Source organism: Ovis canadensis, chromosome 1, assembly GCF_042477335.2.
Source record: "Ovis canadensis isolate MfBH-ARS-UI-01 breed Bighorn chromosome 1, ARS-UI_OviCan_v2, whole genome shotgun sequence".
Classification (NCBI taxonomy): Eukaryota; Metazoa; Chordata; class Mammalia; order Artiodactyla; family Bovidae; genus Ovis; species Ovis canadensis.
The window spans coordinates 15,817,315-15,824,860 of record NC_091245.1 but is presented as its reverse complement, the minus strand read 5'-3'; the positions used below and the strand labels follow the sequence as shown (position 1 = coordinate 15,824,860).

Below are 7,546 nucleotides of genomic sequence, written 5' to 3'. Positions count from 1 at the left end.
AAACACTACTCTGACTCCAGCGTGTGGGATGTAGGGACAGGAGGAACTGGGTTCAGAAGAAAAGATATTGCACTGAACCAGGAGAGGAAAATCAGAGGGGAAACTTGAGATGAATTAAGGAGACAGAATAGGTAGAACTTGCTGGCCCACTGGAGCAAGACATGGGGAGAAGTAAGCTTAACACTCAAGTATCCAGTTTAGGAGACAGGGTGGAAGGGGAATATAGGAAGAGTAGGTTTTTTTTTTTCTTTCTTTCTTTCTTTCTTTTCTTTTTTTTTTTTTTTGAGGTGTTGGGGAGGGGTGGCTCCTGGTTTTGACTTACTAGGAATCATGCACAGTTGAGGACATCAGTTGGCATTTGGGTGGCCTACCAGAAGCTCAGGAGAGCTGAACTATGGATGCCCTTTCGAGAGGCATCTGCTGAAATATAGTTTTCAAAATGTGTGTCAAATGAGAAAGGACATCACCTGAGCCAATGGGCAGCATTTACGGCCCAAGACACACTGAGGTGCCCAGGAAGGAGGCTGAAATGGCAGTCTGAGAGGCAGGAAGGAACCCACGAGCTTGTGTCATGGAACCACAGAAAGAGAGCGTTTTAAGAAGGGGGCAATCAGGGAAGGAAATAAAGACTTTCCACATTCAGTCAGAGGGTGAAAGAAAGTGAAAGTGAAAGTCGCTTAGTCCTGTCTGACTCTCTGTGACCCCATGGACTATACCGTCCATGGATTTCTCCAGGACAGAATACTGGAGTGGGTACCTTTCCCTTCTCCAGGGGATCTTCCCCACCCAGGGATCAAACCCAGGTCTCCCACGCTGCAGGCGGATTCTTTACCAATTGAGCTATCAGGGCAGCCAGAGGGTAGTGAGAGCAATTTGTTTTTCTTACATTTTTATTTTTCAGCCACACCTGGGGCGTGCAGCTCAAGCTGAAAAATAAAACCCCAGTTCCCCAACCAGTGATCCAACCCACACACACCTTGCTTTGGAAGCATGGAGTCTTAATCGCTGGAATGCCCCAGTGAGAGCAATTTTAATTCTGAGTGGAAGTGCTTCGTCAGGGACTGGGAATAACATGTCCCACAACTCCTCAAAATACCTGCATCTCCTGCCTTTTTAAAGATGCTGCAGCAAACTGTCTTCCCTTGAACTGTCCCTACACTGGAGAATTAAAGAAAATGGGTTCAGTGGAGGAAATAAACCAAGAAGGTCCCCACCCTCAGGATTATGCTTTAGGAGATGTTTGGGGGAAAACCCATAACTGAATCAAGGTGATTGGATTTTCAGTCTGGTTGTTACCTAATCCCATCAAGGACTCCCTACCAGTGGCAATAAATAGGGCCATACAGAGAAACTCTGTTCTCATTTCCCAGGAGAGGCAGCGTGGAGCCTGAGTGAGTCCCTACTCAGTAGAGAGCATCCTCCCTGGCCAGCCTTGCTCGACACAGCTTTCTGCTGCCACTGGTGAGTCTCAGCCTGGTGGAAGGGCCTTCCCTCCTGGTTTCCTTTTGTAAAATTATGCTCACTCTTTGCTCTCTCTGCCTCCCTCAGAGAAATAAACAAAATTATTAAACACCAAGAGCAAGCGATAAACTCTACCTTCATGGTGTTTAGAGTCTGGAGGCGGGGAGAGAGAGAGGATAATATAATGAATATGTAAATATATAAAGTATCTAGGATATCTCATGTGCTCCGGAGAAATTAGATCAGGGGAGAGGGAAAACTTGGTAGAGTAGGTGTTTAGGGATGACTGCGTCTTAAAAATTCCTACATTGGTAGATTGAAGCTCCTGTAATTTTAATTGCTGAAGTATTTCGTCTTCAGTTTGTGCCACACAGTTATCAAACTCCCCACTTTTATGGTTTGCCATTTCCCTTTATTATGAATAATCTGACAACTGTAGAATTGTTGAAATTAATAGCATAGCACTCTGTAGATTCTAAGACCCCATCTTTGAACATTTCTGAATGTGCGTGTATTTCCTGCTTCCTCTCTAGGCTTCTGGATTCCACCAGCTGGTTTTGGTTTCTTGCTTCCCCTGCATTCCTATCTCTGCACCCTCAGCTCATGGCCTCCGGAGGCAGCCGACTCAAGCCCCAGAGCATTCCACTCAACTTGGAGGGAATCCAACAGAACCAGCGGATGTGGCTGGTGAAGGTACCGAAGTACCTATCGCAGCAGTGGTCGGAAGCTTCTGGAAGCGGTGAAGTAGGGAAGCTGAAGATTGCCACAAATCAAGGGAAATCGGAAATCTCCTTTACTCTGAATAAGGAACTTACAGACATTAGGGGTACAGATGGACAACCGGCCCCAGTCCACGCTCCCACGGAGCATCAGTTTCTCTTGCAGACAGACAGAGGGCAGGTCCTCACGGTGCTGACTGAGCATGCGCCGGATCAATTTTCCCTGCAAGGAACCGTGGTCCATCGCGGCGAATGCAGACCCGCTCCCAGTGAAAATTACATGAGGCTGAAGAGGATGCAAATAGAGGGGGCTTCCAAACCTGCCAGGACTGTACAGAAACTGGAGAAGGTGGTCACGACCAATTATAAACCTGTTGCCAATCATCAGTACAATATTGAATATGAGAAGAGAAAGAAAGAAACCGGAAAGAGAGTGAAGGCGGATAAAGACCAAGTGTTAACCTTGCTATTTGCTGCCTTTGAGAAACACCAGTATTATAACATAAAGGACTTGGTTGGCATCACTATGCAACCTGTGGTGTACCTGAAGGAAATCCTGAATGAAATCGGTGTTCGAAATGTAAAAGGACCCCACAAAAACACTTGGGAGCTGAAGGAAGAGTACCGGTGCTACCAGAGAGCAGCCAAGAGACAGTGAGACAGCCCTTTGTCATGAAGGTGTCAGGATGAGCTTGAAGATCTTCCAACACAAAAACTGATGTGAGGCTGTGCTATTAGGGGGTAGGGAGGTTTAATATCTTTCTAAGTATTCACATTTAGATTGTAAAACGAGGAAATAAAATAGGCTGTAAATTGAGAAAATATTGTCTGAAGACTTCTCATTTTTGCTGCATCCACAAAGGGGTCAGCTCATCTAAGTCTAAAGAGATCTGGCATCAGAAACTGGGCAGGGGTGGGCTGGGGATGTGGCTAGGGGTGGAGGTGGGGGTTCTGCTGGGAGAGGGGATGGAGGCAAGCAAATTCAATATTCTAAAATGACTGAAGAACAAAGTTGTTTCTGAAATGTTGAAGATATGGTCCCTTCATATGTAGAAACATGAATGAAAAATATTAAGGGTAAGAGGGTGAGATCATTAAAACTGCTAATTGATAGGTAGAGGAGGATGGTTTCCGTTGGCGTGGAAACAGGTTGTATTACAAGTCCTTTACTTACTTCAGGGAAGTTGTATGTGGATTGTAGTTTGTTTTTCTTAATGATAATTAGGGATTTTTTTTGTTTGGTTGGTTGGTTTGGGGGTTTTTGTGGGTTTTTTTTTGGGGGGGGGGCTAAGCTGGGTCTTTGTTGTGGCCCTCGGGCTCTCTAGATGGGGAACTGAAGTTGCTCCAGGCATGTGGCATCTTAGTTCCCCAATCAGGGATCAAACCCACCTCTCCTGCATTGGAAGGCAGATTGATTCTTAACTACTGGCCCACCAGGGAAGTCCCCGGATTTTATCTTAAGTTTGGATTCTTAATCATTGCCTGAAACATCTTTTTGAGAGATTGCACTCTGGCAGCAAGCACTGAAATGAAAACTGACAAGAATAATAGCAACAGTGACAATAATAGTGGCTAACACTTATGTTTTTGTGCTTAGGCTTTGACATTATTAGTTTTTCTCTCTTAGCAGCTCCATGGGGGAGACGTGAAGTCTCTCTTCCATTCTCCCACCCCATCCTTCAAAGTCTTTGGAGGGAGGTGGGGTTGAGGAAGGGTTGGAGCTTTTTTTGCTTTTGTTTTTAAAAATGTCTGCATGTTGTCAGCCAGCGAAGTCAGTGACAGTGGAGAAAGGAGGAAGTCAAAGAGGTTTTGACAGTGAACAGGATGGGGTCTTGAGCACAGGTTGGGCTGGGGGTTGGAAGTTGGCAGGGATATTTTTAGTGGGCAGAGAGAAACAAAGAATATTAGTGAAGAAGCAGGCATGCTGGTAGATTTGGTGGCAGGAAGAAATAAGTGGGCATCCCTTTCTGGTGCCTCATTATTTCAATAAAATATGATGCAAAGTCGTTAAATGTGAGGGGGGTGAGTGGAGACAGGAGATCGTAATAATGACTAATACCCACTGAACACTTACTAGACTTCAGGGACTGTTCTAGGCACTTTGTTGGCGTAAACTCATTTAATCCTTTAAATAAGTTTTCCTTATTCGGGGAAAGTAAATATATTTGGAGCCCATTCTTCAGATGAGGAAATAGGATACAGAGAAGTTAAATAACTTGCCTGAGGCCACCTAGCTACTACATGGGCAGACAGTGGATTTGAACCCAGGTGACTCCGGTTCGATTCCTGGGTCAGGAAGATCCACTGGAGAAGGGATAGGCTACCCACTCCAGTATTCTTGGGCTTCCCTTGTGGCTCAGCTGGTAAAGAATCTGCCTGCAGTGCAGAAGACCTGGATTCGATCCCTGGGTTGGGAAGATCCCCTGGAGAAGGGAAAGGCTACCCACTCCAGTGTTCTGGCCTGGAGAATATAGCCCATGGGGTCGCAAAGAACTGGACTAGACTGAGCAACTTTTTTTTTTGAACTGTGGTGTTTGAGAAGACTCTTGAGAGTCCCTTGGACTGCAAGGAGATCCAACAAGTCCATTCTGAAGGAGATCAGCCCTGGGATTTCTTTGGAAGGAATGATGCTAAAGCTGAAACTCCAGTACTTTGGCCACCTCATGTGAAGAGTTGACTCATTGGAAAAGACTCTGATGCTGGGAGGGATTGGGAGCAGGAGGAGAAGGGGACGACAGAGGATGAGATGGCTGGATGGCATCACTAACTTGATGGACGTGAGTCTGAGTGAACTCCGGGAGTTGGTGATGGACAGAGAGGCCTGGCGTGCTGTGATTCATAGGGTTGCGAAGAGTTGGACACGACTGAGCGGCTGAACTGAACTGAACTGAACTGAGCGACTTTCACTTTCTGCAATTTCAGACACCATTTCCCTGACCTTTGTGTTGTCTTGGAAGGCCAGCGGCATGCTGACTGGTGAACTGTGAATTTCTGGGTGGTATTGAGTGTTTTTTATAGTGAAATGAGTTCTTAAAAATGAAGTTTTGACTTGGCAACAAGATAGAATAGACGTGAAACCAGCTGCCACAAGATACAACAGATGTGAAATCCCAGGTGAGGGGTCAAATCGCCCTCTGGAGATCTACAAGAAAATGGTCTGACTCTTCCAGAACTCCTTGATTGAATCCTCAGCCAGACCAAGGAGCTCAAAAGGGAGCAGACGGTGAGAGGAAGAGCCCAGAGAAGGGAACTCTTTGGAGAAAAGTTGCTGATGATAAGGTGAGAAATTCCTCTTTCCATTTGGGTGGTCAGGTGAGAGGCTGCTAACTTGGAACCCAAGTCTATTGAAGGGGCTTCAAAGTGCCCACCAGGACAGCTTTGAGTCATGTTCCCTGAGCTGGAAGCAGAGAGGCCTGAGGACACTGGGAAAATCTATAGCAGACTGTGGGCGTGGAAACCTGGAGGCCAGAGGAGGGCTGTCTTGCTCTGTTGGTCAGGGCATTCTGCACGGGGACCTATCCCATTCCTGGAACGTGCCCTGACAAGGGTTACACATGCTTCTTGTGGGCCAGGAGCTAGAGAGGGAGCTGGTGTGCTGTTTTCTCAGGTCCTGTCCAACAGGGCTGTCTGGAAGGGGTGGAGAGACCTTGGCCGACACAGGCTGAGGAGGGAATCATAAGCAGCCATGTAGAGCAGAGGTGCCTTCCTCTGAGTCAGGCTTACGCAACGGGAAACCTCCAAATAACCACCACATGGCACAGCCCATGAGAGCACTGGCTTCCTTCATTTACCAGAGCCAACCAAAGTGCCAGCTGGCCACCAGAGGGCTTGAAACCATACTTCAAGAGTACCAGTTCACAAACTACTTTCTTTCCTCCTCTGGCCTTCCACTGTGGTGCGTCCCAAACCGTGATTAATGAAGAGGGGAGGAGATGAGCAGGAAGAGAGGAGGGAGCAGAGTGATGAAGCTGTTCCCAAGTGGGGACGGTGGGAGGGCTCAACACTGAGCCTTGTCTGGATATTCTTATCACTGAGGCAAGACTGTTTGGGTTGACTTACATGACTGTAAGGCTGTTTACTTCCTAAGAGAAGAAAAGTGAGGGAAGGAGATTACTCCGGAAATGAATGTTAAAAGGATGAAAGTAAAAGTTGCTCAGTCGTGTCTGATGCTTTGTGACCCCTTGGAATAGTCCATGGAATTCTCCCGGCCAGAATACTGGAGTGGGTAGCTGTTCCCTTCCAGGGGATCTTCCCAACCCAGGTCTCCTGCATTGCAGGTGGATTCTTTACCAGCTGAGCCACCAGGGAAGCCCAAATATTAAGGGTAAGAGAATGAGATCATTGGGCATGTGCTAAGTCACTTCAGTCGTGTCCAGCTCTTTGCAACCTCGTGGACTGTAGCCCGCCAGGCTTCTCTGTCCATGGGATTCTCCAGGCATAAATACTGGATTGGGTTACCATTTCCTTCTCCAGGGGATCTTCCTGACCCAAGGATCGAACCAGCATCTCTTACATCTCTTGCATTAGCAGGTGGGTTCTTTACCACTAGCACCACCTGGGAATACAATTACTTTGATCATATCATGAGTGGTGCATGTTCAGAGTACCTGTCTAGTCAGGAGATTAATGTGAAGGCAGTCAGTGATGTGTGACCTTATTCCAGCAACAATCAGCTCCTGAGTACAGGCCCAGGGTCAGAGTTGGGGTTATCACCAGTATGGGGTTTTCTAGGTTAGTATGATGGATGGGGAGAGGGGAGAGTGTTGAAGCTGTTTGCAGATATCTACGATGATGGAAAAGTGGAAAGTGGAGATAGGAGGGGAGAGACAGAGAGTGGAAAGTAATGGGTCTCAGGTCCTAGGAGACCCCAGTGGGGTTGAAGAATTATTGGCGTGTAAGTACCAGAGAACTGGTACTTACTGGAAAGACAGGAGGTGGTGGTCAGTGATGTTAAGTAATTTCTCTGAAGTCATAAAGCCACCAAGAGGGGAAATGGCAGCCTTCTGTCATTTAGACTGGTAGTCCCCAACTCCTGATAATTGTTTCTGTATTATTGGGAACACTTGGAATAAATTTCCTTCTTCATAATATTCCCTCCTGGAAACTATGGTATCAGCTTGAAAGAATACTATATTTTCTGCCACTAGTTTTCCCCTTGCTTTCTACAGTCTCTCTAGGAAATAGCTCTCAGGTCCTCCCATACTCTCCCTTCCGAGTTTGGTCTCCATCCTCCATGACTGAAACACTGAGTTTCTTACTATTATCTACTGCTGCCACATACTTTCTATTAATAAATAATGTCTCTGCAATTTTTTTCACCTGAAACATCCAGCTTTATTTTATATCCAGTATAAAACCTTAGATGA

The 7,546-nt window shown here is 46.4% G+C and overlaps 1 pseudogene; it reads left to right on the top strand.

Annotated features, from left to right (window-relative positions):
• Window positions 1-262: 262 nt before the first annotated feature.
• On the top strand, window positions 263-2,996 carry LOC138439128 (general transcription factor IIF subunit 2 pseudogene; annotated as a pseudogene).
• Window positions 2,997-7,546: the final 4,550 nt, after the last annotated feature.